Source organism: Microtus oregoni, unplaced genomic scaffold (assembly GCF_018167655.1).
Source record: "Microtus oregoni isolate MIOR12 unplaced genomic scaffold, Mior012 000024F_ref0000369, whole genome shotgun sequence".
NCBI classification, from domain to species: Eukaryota; Metazoa; Chordata; class Mammalia; order Rodentia; family Cricetidae; genus Microtus; species Microtus oregoni.
In genome coordinates, this window is record NW_024543083.1 from 20,985,818 (window position 1) to 21,003,663 (window position 17,846).

Sequence of the window (17,846 nt, forward strand, 5' to 3'; positions counted from 1 at the left end):
GTTTCCTCCTCTTGGTCCCTGCCTAGGTTTATACAAGATGCCCATGGAGAGGAAGCTGGCGGAGGAGTATAGGGAACTCGGCGTGGGTGAGCTCTGTCAAGTTTCTCTGCTCTTTAGACAAAAGGGTTAAGATGTAAAACACCTTTCAACGGGGCTGTTTGTTAAGTATGTGGCACCCTACCACCGAGACACATCCCCAGCCTCTTTTTAGTTTTTATTTTGAAACAAGGTCTCCCTGGTGTCTGCAGGCTGGCCTTGAACTCACTCCGTAGCCCAGGCTGTCCCTGAACTTTTCACCACACCACCCCAACCTTCTAAGTGACTGGAATTACAAAACCTGTACATACAGGCCTGCGAATGAGGATGTTAGAACAGTAACATTATCCCAAGTACTAGCTCCCGTGCACAGCTGCACCGTGCATAGAACATGCATGCCACTGGAATGAAGAGATAAAAAATACCTTTCAATTATAGGATCAAGGTCTGTGGACTGAACATTTCTTCCAAGTGCAAAGCTGAAGCCCCAAGCGCCCTGTGCCTATGTTTGAAGACTGTGTGCTCCGGTCATCAGGTCGAACAATAGCACAGGCTGAAGCAGCACTCGTGTCCAACAGGATTTACACCCTCACAAGACACAGCGGATCTGTCTTCTCTATCCTGCCCTCCCCCATCTTTATTCGCAGTCCACGCAGGAAAATGGTGGAGAGCTGGCCACCTGCAAGCCACAAAGGAAGAGATCTCTCACCAGAGCTGGCTCATGTCACCCCCTTGTCCTTCTGCTCTTAGTGACACACTATGAGAAAGCCACCCTTGGTGTGCAGGGACCAACCCTGCTGTGAGCTGATGTGCCCATCTCCTCGTGTTCTGGTGCCAGCAGATGTGCAGGTTCCTAGCTTTCTGCTGATGTCACATCCAGGCTGTAGAAATGCAGCATGGTTCCCATTTTCTCCATTTCACTTCTGTAGCCAGAAGTGTGACCCAGGTTGCACTGGGCTAAATTGAGATACCTGTAGAGTTACTTCTTTGACCATCTCGTCTCTTGCTTTTCCTGTCCCTTGGTTCTTGACCCTTCCTCCATCTTTGAGGTGGGTGGACCATCTCTCAGGTCCTACATCTGTGGTCATTTCTCTTGTCTCCAGAGTTTTGAAGGTCGTGCCCTCATAAGGACTGGGGTGTGTGACCTGATAATCCAACATGAGCTCTTGTTAGAAGGAACACACTGTTAATGCCCAGTGGACTGGCATTTCATTTGTATTCTAGTAAATAAAGCTGGCCTGAGGATCAGAAAAGTAAAACAGCCACACTGGTCAGACTTAAAGACAAGGCAGCAATGGCACACACCTTTAATCCCAGTAGCCACACTAGCTTGCCATAGAAACCAGGCAGTAATGGTGCACACCCTTAATCCCAGAATTAGAGAGGAATATAAAACAGGAGACAGCTCTCGGACACAGTCTCATTCTGAGGTTTCCTGGAGGCAGGATCGCCATTTTTGGACTGAGGTCGGGGCGAGAGCCAGTGGCTGGCTGCTTTACTATTCTGATCTTCAGGTTGAACCCCAATATCTCTCTTTGAGTTTTTATTGATCATGCTTCAGCCATGTGCAAAACCCCTGTTATCATGTGCTGAATAAAACCCAAGTTTCAGGGCTAGAGGTTCTCGGTCTTCCAGAGGGCCGATGTCTTCATAGCACATGCTGACACAAGAAAGCTGATAAAGATTCAGACTCTCAAGACCGTTTTATAAAAATGTGTAACTGTTTTGGCCAAATCAAGGTTAGGGGAAGTGACACCCCTGACTTGTACAGAACCATACTGTTAGAAGTCCAAACAAGTTCCATCCGGGTCAAAGAGGCTGAGAAAAGAGGATGGAGACACAGCACCAGTTACCTGAAAGCAATGGTGTGGACTGAGGTGCCATGGAGAGACGTGGAGGGAGCAAGCCCTGTCCCTTTCCTTCCTGGCCTTCTGATATGGCTACGCCACGCCCCTGACTACAGGAGCAGAGTGGAGAGAGCAACAAAGAGGACAATACACCATCACAAGTAATAAAAGTCCTGCTTGCAAATCAGTTTAAACCTGTATCCTTATCAAGACTGGACCCTGCATTGAAAGGTGGAACTCTAGATATGCAAACATCGTTAGTGTCCCAGGAACCAGAATAATATAATGAAGGAAAAATTACATTTGCAAGAGCAGTACTAATCATAAGATAACTGAGCAACCACTAATGAGCTGGAAAGAAAATCGTGAAAATTAGAAAATTCTGTCAAACGAGAGATGTGTGTTGCCTTGGGATGGGACATTGCCATTTGTAGGCTTGGAGAAGAAGGGCGAGCATACTACACACTCTAAGAAGTGTGCACAGCAGAGCGAGAGAGATGGCTCTGTGGTTAAGAGTGCACAGTGCTCGTGCAGAGGACCTAAGTCTGGTTCTTAGCACCAGGTCAGGAGCTTCACAGCCATCTGTAACCCAAGCTCCTGGGGGGATCTGATACCTGGTCCTTGGGGAACTGTACTCTCTCACACATTTAAAAATAAATATTTTAAATGCATACAAGGTGATAGTGGTGGAAGCACAGAAGCTTGAGGTCTCAAGCTCATAGACTTAACGGGACACGAGTCTCCATTTGTTACTACACCATAGCTCTGGGATGTGCTGGCTTTCCTTGATCACAGCCAGAGAGAGTCTCCATTTGTGAGTGCACCATAGCTCTGGGATGTGCTTGCTTTCCTTGATCACAACCAGAGAGAGGGTCTCTGTCACAGCTTGACCATGAAATGCCCTCCGCAGGCTCATGTTCTGGACACTTGGGCCCCAACCTGTTGTATGATTTCCAAGGCTGTGGGAACTTCTGGAAGTAGGACTTGTTTAGCAAAAGCAGGTCACTAGGGACAGGCCTTGGAGGTTACAGTCACTTGTTTCCAGGGGCACGCTCTACTAGTTGGCTCCTAGTAGTATGAGGGGTGTTTCTGCAGTCATGAAGCCTGTCGTGCTTTCTCTGCCAGGAACAACAGTTCCCTGTCAAACGGTGAACTGAAATCACACCTGTCTTCCAAAGACCATTCCTGAAATCACACCCGATTTTCTGAGGCCATTTCTGAAATCACACCTGTCTTCCTGAGACTGTCTCTGAGATCACACCTGTCTGTCTTCCTGAGACAGTCTCTGAGATCACACCCATCTGTCTTCCTGAGACAGTCTCTGAGATCACACCTGTCTGTCTTCCTGAGACTGTCTCTGAGATCACACCTGTCTGTCTTCCTGAGACAGTCTCTGAGATCACACCCATCTGTCTTCCTGAGACAGTCTCTGAAATCACACCTACCTGTCTTCCTGAGACCGTCTCTGAAATCACACCTGCCTTCCAGAGACTGCCTCTGAAATCACACCTGTCTTCCTGAGACTGTCTCTGAAATCACACCTGTCTTCCAGAGACTGTCTCTGAAATCACACCTGTCTTCTTGAGACTCTCGTCTCTGAGATCACACCTCTCTTCCTGAGACTGTCTCTTCCAGCTGCTTTGGTTGCAGATACAGCCGTGGCTAGTAGGGCCACCTCCAGCTCTTAGGTACCAGAAGTTCTTGGTCCTCTCAACTTGAATGTAGACTTAAATTTTACCTCTCCGTACTTATTCCAGTTCATATCTTGTTGGCTTCCTGACACTGAGATCCTAACAGCCTGAATTCTTTGGTGTGAAACCACTAGTAACAGATTCAGAACCCTGTGCTGCAGCTCCGTGCTCCCTTGCTGGGAGTGCTACCGGGGAACAGAGTGTGACAGGCTTGATTTGCCTTTTTGTTTCATGTTTTAAAATGTCCCTCACATGCACTACATTATCATCAAGTCTGAGCCTCATGAATATTTAAATTCCTCTTACCCAACATCCTTAAAATCTTCCTAATATCTATAAAAAGGTTCTCTAACTTCCTTTTCAAAATGAAAATTTCTGTAACCCTGAAATGTTTTTTATAAGCTCTTTGCAAATTCTGTATGATGCTTTTTGGTCATGTTCCCCCTCTCTCCCAGCTCTTACCAGACTTAGCCCCCTTCCCTACCCACTTGATTTCACGCCCCTTGTTTTTTTTTTTAAACCATCAAGCCCAATTTGTGCTGCCCATATATCCCTATTTGTGCGACTTTCCACTGGAGCATGGTGGAGCTACCAAGCGCTGCAAACCCAGAGCACACTGACTCTCCTCCCTCTCCCAGTTACCCATGGCTCCACAGCTAGGGGTGAGAGTGTGTGCCCACCTCCCCTCTCCGTGATGGGTTTTGTCTAACACTGAAATTTAAGTAGAGTCCCTTACCATTTCAGATCAGAAATAGAATTCCTACTTCATATATTTTGCTGTATATTTTGGTGTTCTTATGTAAGCGCACACACACACACACACACACACACACACACCTATGTTAAAATTGCAAAACTGTCATAGAAATGTTCTAATCTTTTGGAGCCAGTTTTGATCCTATAGTCAGAAATTAAGCATGTTTAGACATTTTTAAAGGCACCTTCCAGGATTTAATCACAAAGCAGGTGAGCTAGCCTCCTGTCCTTTTTGCACTGCGGTCTGTCTTTTCTGATTACAACTGCTCAGGTAAACAGTAATAGTGCCGCACCCTTCTCACTATGAGAAAATGACCGTCCAGCCAAAGAGAAACATCTGCTCTGGGCTTGATAGTATAAGACTAAAAATGGATTGAACTTTCTTAACAGTTACATAAGCAATGGTTTTGTTTTTCATGAGGGATTCTACCCTGTCTGTGTCACTGCCTACCCACTTTTTAAGAAAGTGCAAAAGTCGGGATGCTGTTTACTCCACACATCTTTCAGAACTGCTGCTTCTGAGTCGGCAGACAATGCCAAGTCATCAAACTGTGGCCTTGCTCCTTTAAACATCCTTCGTCACTTTAACGATTTAGTAAATAAACCTACTCACCTCTTCAACTAGTAAAAAGCAAGACTTCTTCATAGGGAATAGAACACAATGGAAAGGAAGTCGTTAGACATACACTGTCTGACAGTAAGCAGAGCGTGGGGCAGAGCAGGCAAACCTTGGTACCAGGGAAAGATGAAGTCAAGGGGAAACAGGAAGACGGAGGAGGTGTGGTCAAGAGATGGGGCTGAGCAGAAGGTTGATGCTCAGGTGAGCACGCAGCTTTCCCTGACCACACAGGAACCAGTTCAGCCTCCGTGCCCTTCTCCCAGTGTGTGAAACAGTCAGAAAATCAACACTGCCTTCCAGAGCTGAATCACAATGCCACTGAGCTTAGTCCTTGAACCCTCTGTCCTCTCCAGTTCATAATGGTTTTGTGTCTGTTTATTTCCTTTCTACGTACAATTGTCCAGGTAAATAACACATTTTAAAAAATGTTTTTGTTACAAGAAAATAACTGTGCAGCCAGGAAGCCTTTATCCAGCGTGGTCTGAGATCGGGTCTGGTGTGCTTGGCAGTTTCTCAAGCAGACTCTGAGATAACTGCATTCTTCTGCACAGGCTCCAAGGCTCTACTCTGTCACGCATGCCCCGGATGCTCGTCAGGCCACGCCAAGGCCATTCTGCACACCAGAGTGGGAAATTGCTCTCCGCTGGGGACCCTTAGACTACAGAGGAAGATGAAAGTAAGGTTTCAGAACAAATATCAAAGGAGAGGAAGAACATACAGAGGAGGAGATGGTGGAGGGGAAAAGAGAGGAAGAAGAATTTGAGTCACCTACAATATAACACACTTCAGAAAAGAAAGGAAATTAGCAGGTTCTGACATTGGCTGAAGACAATGTGGTTTCAGAACACAGGTTGTCACCCAGCAATTTGCTCAACAGGCATCAGTTCAGTGAAAGCAGGTGACAGTGGGTGGCTTGGGCAGTTTGTGGGGCCACTGGCAGCAGGACCAAGAGCAATCCCTAAGAATAATCTGGCTTTTTGGAGCCCATTTCCCATGAGAGAAACCTTGCTCAGCCTAGACACGGCAGGGAGGGCCTGGGTCCTGCCTTGTTGGGGACTACAGACCACCAGACCCTGAATTTCCTGTAAACAACTTGTTTTCCTCTGCTCTGAGCAGCCTGCAGCTGCTCTGAATGTGAGACCCTGATGGCAGGGGAGTGGGTTCTGATGAGTCTGCAGCTGAAAGATCCTGAGAGCTGGGGTGTGGCCAATGCACTATATAAGCTGCCTCTGATCACAATAAAGGGGGCATTCTGGTTTCAAGGATGACCGGTGTCTCTGTCTGTGTATCTTTGTATGTTTAAATCTCCAGGCCCTTACCCAGTTTGCAAATGGCAAACCGTCTTGTAGTGCAGGCATAGTACCACAGTACACGTAGTAGTATGCACAGTATACTGCCTCAACGTGGTGATATGACAAAATTCATTGACTCCTCATGGGAAGTCTTGACCTCTCTGAGGAGCAGACCTGGGGTGGGGGTGAAGGGAAGGTGGCGGGAGTGGGAAGGGAACTGGGATTAGTATGTAAAAATAAATGATTAGTTAATTAAATAAATAGTGAGTAAGAAATTCTGGATTGGGTAAAGGAAGAAGTGACTTTAGGAAGTGGTGATGTCTACCTGTGACCTCAACAGTGGGAAGCTGGAGGCAGGAGGATTAGCGGTTCAAGGCTAGCCTACATAGGCTCAACAACAAAGAGCTCAAAGTCAGCCTTGAAATCCTGTCTCAAAATGAAACAACAAGAAAGAACTAATGGGTAGACATGTGGATATGCAAACATGCATGCGTGTTTTACATAGACATGTGAATATGCAAACATACATTGTGTTATATAGACATGTGCATATACAAACATGCACGCGCGTGTTATGTAGATAGGCGGATATGCAAACATGCACATGCATGTTATATAGACATGTGAATTCGCAAACATACACATGTGTGTTATATAGCCACAGGATGTCGACGTCACAATCTGGTCATCCCAGAGGCCCTGTGTGTCTCTATTCTTATTTTCCAAGGATGGTGGTACATGATTGGCATACTCCTGTGTGACCTGGACATGCTGTCTGCTTGCTCTTCCTCCTCATTCTTTGCAGGGGCTCCTAGCCTCCAGGTCCTCTGTCTGTCTCCTTCCCCCTCTCAGAATTACCTGCCACCTACAGGATGATGCTGCCACACAAAATGAGAGCTTTGCAAGGGACTAAGTGGTCTCATTAGGATATGAGTACTCTATAGAATGTTTTTGCCTTAATATCTGTGAGGATGGTTTCAGCATTTTGAATTTCTTTCCTTAGATTAGAGGGGGGAAAACCCTGCACCTTACCGTATACCCCTATTTTGGAGACATTTAGAGGCGGTGATTATAGAAACACCTTCTTTTCCTTTAGTGGGTTATACAGCTGTGAATAATGTTGTTGATCATGCCAGAACTGACAGAACACCTGCTCGCCCAGAGGCACCCCACGGCAATGGAGGGGAGACGGAAGCCACAAGGAAGCAGCCGGAAGATAAGCAGACACCGTATTGGCCTCCTTGGCCTTTATTAGCTCTCCTGGGCACACCCCCTTAAGAAATTGCTCAATCTCCAAAATAGCTCTTCATTCTCAAAGCCCAAAAAAACAATTCCACGGACAAAGGCCTGAGCAAGCCCTCCCAGCCCCTCCCCAGCACTCCATCTGTCTTGCTATCCTCAAAATGCCCTTGTCATCAAATCTTCCAACCCCAGCGGCCTCAGCCCAAGGTGAAGTGGATTTGCAAGGAGGAAACACCAGCATCCTTTGACACGTTCACTACAGGCTCTTCCACCAATGATCTTGCTGCTCAGGGAGCAGAACTACTTTAAATCCTCTATGCTTTTAATTATTATTCCCAGGCTAAGGGAAGCAGTGAATAAACCATGATGGAACCACCTCTCACCTTGTCTCTTTGGTTTTCCTTTTGTTCAGCAAGAAGCTGATGGCCCTTCCCTCATGTTGGCACAGTGTGCATGCTCAGGACAAGGCAGCATTCATTCCCCTCTGTCCCATTTGACAGAGTCATTGTCCAAGACCACCTACATCAGCCTCCTCCGGAAGAAAGCGGCTTTTGCTACTGCTCCAAAAAAAACCCACCTCTGTCCAGATTGTCGGATGGATCACTTGCCCAAGTGTGGCACCTTGACAGACGGTCCACTGTCTTACTCTCACTTAGGGGCAGGACAATTAATGAGGCATTTGAAATGACTGTTAGCTTACCCAGACCTCACCACAACCAGCTTCTCGACTGGCTCGGGGATCCGAAACACCAATTAGTTTTAGTTCACACTTATTATCACTTCCTCGTTAAACCGTTTAATTCAGAATCAAAATTTCTTCCTACTGAAGAAAGTGTTGATACCTCCAGTTGGAGCTGAGGAATTTTTCTTCCTTTCAGAAAAGGCATTCTACAAAAGACTACTTTTGTGTCCATCTTCAATCTCACTGATAGGAGCAATCAGAACCTCCCCTGGAAAGCACTTCTTAGTGGTACGGCTGCTCCCCAGTCCTGGATCCAATGAGGAGTCAGATAGAGCATGTGTGATGTGTTCACCACTCCCCACCTAGATCCTTCCTCATCGCAGGCTCTCTGAGAATATCTCCTCAGAGTGACTTTACATTCATTGATGCCTTTTTAAGGGTTTACACTCCCTGTTTCCTGTAGCATGATGTGCTGCTTGTTGGGGTTTTGTCCTTCCCAGTTCCTGCAGCCATTTAGCCCCAATGAAATCACACAGAGGTCTCCAGAAGATTATAAACTGATTGGCCCATTAGCTCAGGCTTCTTATTAGCTCTTGTAGCTTATATTAACCCATTATTCTTATTTAAGTTAGCCTCATGGCTCAGTACCTTTTCTAGCAGGACAGATCACATCCTACTTCTTAGGTGGTTGAGGCAGGACTACGTACGAGGAATGGGCTTCCTCCTTCCTAGAATTCTCCTGTTCTCATCGCCCCACCTCTACTTCCTGTCTGGTTGACCCACCTACATTTCCTGCCTGGCCAATCAGTCTTTATTTAAAACTTGATTGACAGAATACAGACTATTCTCCCATACCAGTTTCCTTCAAAGTGCAACTGCAGAGGCACCAGGAAACGCAAAGGTCAATGCGAAGATGGGCTATCTAAGGTTCTCCAAATGAGACCTGGATCAGCAGGAGACAATCAAGGAATTTCAGGGCTTCAGCTGCAGGGTGGCAGCTCTCAAATCTGCAGAGCAAGCTGACAGGATGGCAGGTTAGAAGGACTTAGAGTTGTCCTCTAGAATCTGGATTCTGCTGGTCAGCAAACGGGGGAGCCTGAGAGGTCTCTGGATGCAGTTTCATGCATCCTTTCTTGCTCGGGAAACCATGATCATTTCTTTTGAGGCCAGTAATGGCGCAGATGAGGCCTGCCATCCACACAGAATCCTCTGTTATATTCAAAGTCTACATCTGGGAAGTGTGCCCATAATAGAATTAGATTTGTACTTCACCAGCCTACTGGGTGCTCTGACCTGTCACACGGACATGGAATTGGTCATTCCAGGACAATCTAGACCATGTTTGGAATTTCAGCTCAGCAAATGCATGCTAGGGGAGTGTTGCCAGCCCTCAGTTTCCTCTTCTATAATATGATCCCCCACATCAGAAAAGGGAGAAGAGATACTCTATATGAGCATTTCAGGTGCTAGGTGTAGGGGCTCTAGCCTATAATGCCATTTCCTCAGGAGGCAGAGGCAAGAAGACCAAGTGTTTGAAGCCACCCTGGCTGCAGAGTGAGTTCCAAGCCAGCCTGGGTAACAGAGTAAACCCTTGCCTCACAACACTAAAAATTTAAAAAAAAAAAATGTTTTGCAGAGATATATGAAAGAGAGTAAATGGGAGAATATAACTAAAACATGCATGTGTGAAAATGCTGTAATACTAATAAATATTTGAAGACAAAAAAAGAAAAGAAAGAATAGTCAAGCGTGAAATACTCAAAATTTTTCTGGTGAAGCTCAGTTTCCCACGGACATCAACTTTCAAATTACCGATACCAACAACAAATAATGAGGACATATATCATTCTTTGAACAAATAATCCATTGTTTTATTTGTGTTTCAAATTCTTTTTCAAAAAAATAAATATGGTAAGAGAAAACAAACTAATACATTGGAATAGGACAAGACAACTGAACGAAAGGGAAAGAGCCCAAGAAAAGGCAAGGGAGACAAATACAGACACGGAGACCCACTCGCTCATCCCTCTGGAATTCCATAAAACACTAAACTGGGAGCCGGAATAGCTACAGAAAGATGCTCTTTCATCCTCTTCCACAGGATTCCCTCACCCCGAGGGGAGGGACATGATAGAGACATCCCATTCAGGACTCAGTTTGGCAAATAATTTGAATCTGGCCCCTTTGCAAAATATTCCATTGTGCTGTGCTCACACAGTACTGTTCCCGGGATTGTCAGCCCTTTAGGAGTAGCCATGGTCTTGAGGGTCCCAATTCACTGCATTAAACTGAACTATTCAAAATCGGGCACTGTGGCATTGCTCCAGGAAGATCATTTCTCAGCACACAGTGCACGCGTGGCTGTGTGGTGTGACAGATGCTGCACCAGACGCTGCACCAGACGCTTTCTTTGCACGCTTCTCGTGCAGAGCCACTGGCCGCGTGGCCTCTCTTGATCTCAATTTCCTTTCCAGAAGATAGGATTTGCACAAAATGGCTTTAATGTCCCTTCCCACTCTAAACCGCAATCTACAGGGATTCATGTTTTCTTCCTGAATGGTTTATGTTCATTAAGTAGTGTCTGATATTGGTTAAGCCCAATGTTTTAAGCTTTGAAGCATATTAACGTATAAAGGTAACCCAAAACTTGAAGGCTAGAAGATTCTGTTTTATGGGACCCTGTCTCACTATTTATATTAGCTACCGCGATGAGATCACTTAAAAGTTGTATTTTTATATTATCCTTTCAAACTTTTTATTCTCGGAAGACCTTGGGATTAAATCTTCCTTTATCCTATGATATGAGCTACTTTTTCCAGGCAGTTCTGAGGTGGTATTTATTAGATTTGCTCTTTCCAGACTTTAAAACACCCCAGGGAACCTTCAACTTTCGGGAATTAATGACCCATATTATTAGGCTTTTTGATCAGTTTGATCTTCACACTTTCTTTTCTCTTTTACAGCTTGGGCTTTGGGGTCCAAACCAGGAGGCTCATTAGAAGATAAAATTCAAAATAAGACTATTTTAAGTTAAATTATTATGTGTATGTATGTATGAATGTATGTGTGTATGAATGTATGTATGATGTATGTATATTGTTGCCCTCACCCCTAGAATGCTAGAATTAGAGGTTTAACCTTACCATATCTATTCATTTTTAAGTGATTATTTTAATTAATTTTTCAAATTAGCCTGTAAAATAATGTATTGCGCTGTGATGTTCTCAAGCACACGAATCATTGCGCCTTGCTAATTTTCATACCCTCAATACTCACCCTTGTCTCTCCCATCCTGCCTTCTCTGGTCCCCTTCCTCCCCTCAAATAGACTCCCTTTCTGCTTTCATGTCCCATGTGTGCATACTTACACACATTATTTATTTAAATCTAGATTATGCATATGAAAAAAATTACACACCATCAACATGGGACTAATTTTTGTTTTGTTTTGTTTTTGTTTTTCAAGACCAGGTTTCTCTGTGTATCCCTGGCTATCCTGAAACTCACTCTTTAGACCAGAATGGCCTCAAACTCAGAGATCTGCCTACCTCTGTAAGTAGGTAGCCGAGTAGCTTCGTGAGGAGGAATGAGGAAGTAATCAAAGACTTTGATCGCTCTTATTTTCGGTTGGTTCATATTTATAGTTTCTGGTGTAGGACTTTATACATCTCAGCCACAGTAAAGTAGGTTGAAATATTAGAGAAGACGGGCTGTAGAGACAGCTCAGATGTCAAAGTGCAGCTCACAACCCAAATGTCAACACCACAGAGAGAACACACAACCCAGAAGGGAGAAACTGTGTGCCTCTTTTATCGCCTCAGACCCCTGTGTTTCTGTCGCTCCGGCTCCCGTGCATTCAGCAAACCCTGCATGCCTGGCATTCTGTTAGCTCTTAGGAATTCAACCATGGGGAAGTCAGGAAGAACCCCTGCTTTGTGGAAGTCATACCTTCTCAAAGCCCAGCAACAGGGGAGAAAATAACCTTAGAGGTTTAGTATAAACTAAAAACATATAGGGAGTTGATTATTTTTAAGAGGGGTTGTTTATTTGATTATTTGATAAAATGTTCAATTCGTACTTCAGTTGTCGGGCTACAATTTCCTCATTTGAAATAAAGAACTCCAGGGATTCTGACCACTTTACCCATTAAGATATTTGGGCACGCCATAGCTTGTAACAACCACACTGACAACACAGGGCTGTGTGTGTCCCCGTTAGTCACCCATTTACAAAGCCAGCTACAGCCTTGGAAGACGGAATGAAGCTGATGCAGAAGACAGGCCAATCCACGCCAGATAGAGGCAGTCAAGAAGGACATCTACTCCGTGACACTGCCCTCATTATTTATTTAAATCTAGATTATGCATATGAAAAAAATTACACACCATCAACATGGGACTAATTTTTGTTTTGTTTTGTTTTTGTTTTTCAAGACCAGGTTTCTCTGTGTATCCCTGGCTATCCTGAAACTCACTCTTTAGACCAGAATGGCCTCAAACTCAGAGATCTGCCTACCTCTGTAAGTAGGTAGCCGAGTAGCTTCGTGAGGAGGAATGAGGAAGTAATCAAAGACTTTGATCGCTCTTATTTTCGGTTGGTTCATATTTATAGTTTCTGGTGTAGGACACGGTGTAGACTGTCCTCCGTGGCTGTGAAAACTGAACTACACTCTCATGTTGCTGGTGTTTATTGCAGCAGAGCACATCAGCAAGCTATTCACGGTTTATTACTGCATTCTGCTTTCTGTCATCTATTAGATCTCGGCAAACAGCCACAGACTATGGTTTCCCCTGTTAATAATGACCCTAGAAGGATCAGGCATAGTCTACGATTAATTCCGATGTTCTCCTCTGCTTGCCAGTTAGCAGAAACTCCACCAACACAGGCATCCCAGCCTGCAAGGGGAGGCAAAGCGGCAATGTCCAGGGCAAAGGTGTGCAAGAGGAGGAGAAGGTAGCACCTGCTCTCCGAGCACGGATGCTCTGACAGGGACTGCACGGAGCAAATCAGCAATGGGCTGCCGTAGGATCTACAGTAACACGGGTCAGTAGAAAGCCACATAGCTTAAGGGGAGGAAATCGTTTTTAACTGAATGTTAGTTGCTATACAAGATGATAGCTTTCATTACACTTCCACAAGTATATGAAATTGTTATATGCATCGGATACCTGTAGTGTTACCTTATATGTGCTCATGCCTATCTCCCTTCCTCATCTCTCTACCCCCTCATTGGGCCCATTCCTTATCCCCAATTGTCTTCTGTAGGGCCCTGGTCTGCCCTTATTCCTGGGGTGCATTTGCGGGGACAGTTTATGGTCAGCTGACTAAGCATCCTGTTTGTTTCTGTGCTCTCCTTGCCCCACCTGGTGATTAGCTGCAGGGCAGTGTCTCCATTGTTAATATGGTAATTTCCCACCTGCCTGGGCGGAGACCCTTGTGCAGCAGTTAGGTCCTGTCTTAGGTTGGGGCAGACCCCCCAAAGTCTTCCTTTCTGTTTTCATGTCACATGCACCCCTAGATTCTGTGTGGGAAGGAAAACTACTGTATCTTGTCTTCCACTTTCTTCTTCCTGTGAGACCTCTTCTTCCCCTACTCAAGGTACCCTTCCATGTTCATGTCATTTTCTTTTTAATCTAGATCCTGCACATGCGTGAAAACACACGGTCTATGTCTTTCTGAGTCTGGCTTACCTCAGCTAACATGGTAATCTCCGTTTCTTCCAATTTTCCTGCAAGGACATCATCACATCCTTCTTTCCGGGTAAGCGAAACTCCATTGAGTACATGAGTCACATGGTCTTATCCATCCATCTGTTGACGGCCATCTAGATCGGCCCCATGACTGAGTTGTCGTGAATAGTACTTCAGTAAGTTAAGCACTTCTCTGTGGTTTCCTGACTTAGAGTCCTCTGGGTACCTTCCTAGGGTCAGTAGAGTTGGAACATGAGGCTGTTCAGTTTTTAGGTTTTTGAGGAAACGCAGTTCTACAGTCCCACATTCTCATTGACATTTGCTGTCTTTTGTTTTGGGAGGAGCTGGGGGGAGCACGAGTTACTTGGTTGGTTGGTTGGTTTGAGAGTGCTGTGTCGTATAACCCCTGCTAATTTGTCACTCTCTTCTCCAGGCAGGCCTCAAACTTACAGCCATGTAAGGGCTACAGTTACAGGTGTGACCATAACACCTAGCTGTTGTCTTGACGGCAGCCATTCTGACAAGGGTGGGATGGGATCTCAACGCAGTTTAAATTCAAATTTCCCTGGTGGATGAATGAGCGGAACATTTCCTTTTTCTTTCCAAATATTTATCAGACATTTGTGTTTCTTCTTTTGAGTGTTAAACACACTTGCCTGTTTATTAACTGAACAATTTGGGCCATGGTAGCTTTAATCTTTGGGGACTTTTCTGAGATTATGCATACCAATCACTTGACAGATATACAACTATTTTCTCCTATTCTGTGGCCTGTCTTACGGCTGCAAACAGTGTTTTTCTTTCCTGCGGTCTCATTTGTCACTCCTTGCCATCATCCCAAGGTTCTTGGAGTCCTTTTCGGGAAGTTCTTAGCCCAGCCTCTAGTTTGACCAGTGTTTTTCTCTAACGGTTTTGAGTTTCAGGTCTTATGTTAAGATCTTTGATCTACTTTGCCAATTTTTGTGTGGGTGATAAACAGCGATCTAGTTTCATTGTCTACATTTGAAAGAGAAGGAAATTTTTACCTGCTGTAGACTTTCTAAACTACGCATGCATTTTTTCAGAAAAAAATTATAGTATTATAATTATTATATAATATATTATATATAATATATGATTATATAATAATGAGGTTATTATTATCCACCATTAAAACATGGGAAAGCTGAAGCCAATCTTAAGAATTTCCTTAAGATTATGCATCAAGGAGTTAGAAAGGTGACTCAGTAGTTAAGAACACCGGCTGCTCTTCCAGATGACCTGAGTTCAGTTCCCAGCACCCACATTGCAGTTCACAACCATCTGTAGCACATAGAAATACATACAAGCAAAATATCATACACATTAAAAAGAGATTATGCATCAAATTAATAACAAACCCAGATTTTCTGGTATGCCCTTTCCACTACGCACACCTACTGCTGTTGTCAAATATTATTTCAAGGTGTGTTACATTTGTTTATGCTCTGGAACATTCATTTAATGATGTAAAGATGTGTTGCTTTTGTTTATGCTCTGCAAAGCTGCAATCTTTGCCTGTCTAAAACACCTGACGGTCTAATAAAGCGCTGAAAGGTCAATAGCAAGACAGGAGAATGGAGAGGCGGGGCTGGCAGGCAGAGAGAATACAGAGGAGGAAAAATGAGAAGAGAAGGAAGAAGGAGAAAGAACAAGGAGAGGAGGACGTCAGGGGCCAGCCAGCTGCTCAGCCAGCCATGGAGCAAGAATGAAAGTAAGATACACAGAAGAGAAGGAAAAGCCCAGAGGCAAAAGGTGGTTGAGATAAGTTAAGAACAGCTGGCTAGAAACAAGCCAAGCTAAGGCCAGGTATTCATAAGAAAAGAATAAGCCTCTACGGTGATTTACTTGAGAGCTGGGTGGCGAGCCCCCCAAAAGAATAAAGAGCAAAGAGTCAAATAGTACAATACAAACAACAACGACTGCCCAGGACCTCATCCACTCTAAAGCACAGAAGCAGACGCCTGATGTTAGAATTCAGGGCTGGGTTCTACACTGACAGTTGACAAAACCAGAAGCTGAGTGGTCTAACCCCTCCCCTGGCACCCTCCCTTCCCCACACTGAACTTTAGAGTCCCTCAGCTAAACAGCACTCTTTGGGGGACCAGATAGCACCAGCTTATTGTTGGACAGCAGTCCTGGTACCCTGCCAGCGTTTGCACTTGTATGAACAAGCAGTCACACCTTCCAGCGAGAGTACCATAACTCTTCCGACACAGGCTCTGCCGGCTTGCTTCCTTCTTGAATGTCCACCAGGACCCTGCGCTATTGCTGTCTCCTTCCTCCCGAGCTGTGAGCACAGGTGACAAAGATGCCTGTGGTGTGTCTCATCTGGGTCTGGGTCTCCCCCTAACCCAGGGTGGGAACCCTTTCTCACTGGCAGGTCTGAGAGAAAATGAACAAAATGGCCTTTGTAGGCAAGTGACTTTGGGAATGACACCCGACTTCTCTGTATACCTTTCCTCATGTAAAAATGTGCGTGATGGGAAAGGGAGATGGTGTAACAGGTCGGGGCATTTGCTGTGCAAGTCTGGAGACCTGAGCTTACCCCTGGAGCTCACAGACAAATAGATGGAGAGAACCAACTCCACAAAGTTATCCTCTGATGTCCACACACCCATTTTGGCCTGTGTGCCCCCACACACAATGAATATATATACTAATATATTATATATATAATTATTGTATGCAATGTAATATACATATATTTATAGAGAGAGAGATGAAAACAGAACTTATTTCCAAATAAGAACGAAAGAAGTGTGATTGCAATTGATAGTGTCTCCCAGGTCAGTCACTGCCCAGTGTAGCATGTCTTAACATATTTAATGCTCACCATGAACCTATGAAGCAAGTGAAGGGATTATGGTGCGACCAGGTCTCACTGCTGGTGATAAAATACGCAGAGGGAGATGCACGAATTGTTCTAGACCACAGAGCTCACCCATGGCTGAGCCATGGCAAACTGTGGCTGCTGGTTCCAAATCCCTCAGTGGTAGAGAGGAGCCAGCAAACCCTGAAGCCACTCACTCCACACCGGAGATAAGGACACCCTGTGTAGCCTTTGTAATAACACTTGGGAGCCAGATGGTAATTCCTTGGTGTATCCTGCCTCCACTGTTAGAGAGCATGCTTCCTGAAGGCAGGGGTGGATCTGCTAATCTTTACTGTATCTATAAACCAGCTTCTAAAACAGGGCTTTGACCACTCTACCCTTTTGTCATCTTGTATTAGATAAGATAGTAGATAATCTCTGCTGTAGTTTGGGTATAAAATGCTATCTACAAGCCAGCGCGGAGGAACCTGGGTCCTGATGGCCCTATCAAGAGCAATGAGACTCTTAAGCGGCAGGGCCACGAAAGAAGTGCCCAGATTATCTGAGGGGTTAATGAGACTCCAGCCAGCCCTCTTCTCTCTCTATGTCAGTCCTCTGACTTGAGGTAAGAACTCTGCCCACTGCCCCTACCTTTATATGCTGCCTCACCCCAGGTCCAAAGACAACAAAGCCAACTGTTGTGGTTTTAGTGAAAGGGGCCTCCGTTGGATCATATATTTGAATGTTTGGTTCCCAGTTGGTAGTCTGTTTAGGAGTTATGGCCTTGCGGAAGAATGTTTGTCACTGAGGGTGGGCTTTGCAACTTCAAAAGTTAATCCTCCCTCTGCCTTGTGCTTGTGGGTCTCAGCTTGCTCAAGCATCATGCCCACCTGCTGCCTGCTGCTGCCATGGAATCCAACCCTCCGGAAACAGGAACCCAAATTAAATACTTTCTCTTACAAGTTGCCTTGCTCATGTTATCTTTTGATAGCAATTTCTCCAGTAGCAATAGAAAACTAAGATGCCTACCATCCTAGTGTCCCAAATTATCATGTCTAAAACCCATCACACATTATTAACCCCACATCATGTAATTTTCATTCTGTTGTCCTTTTCTCTGAAATCACAGCAATGTTTGTTTAAACATTCTCCAAACACC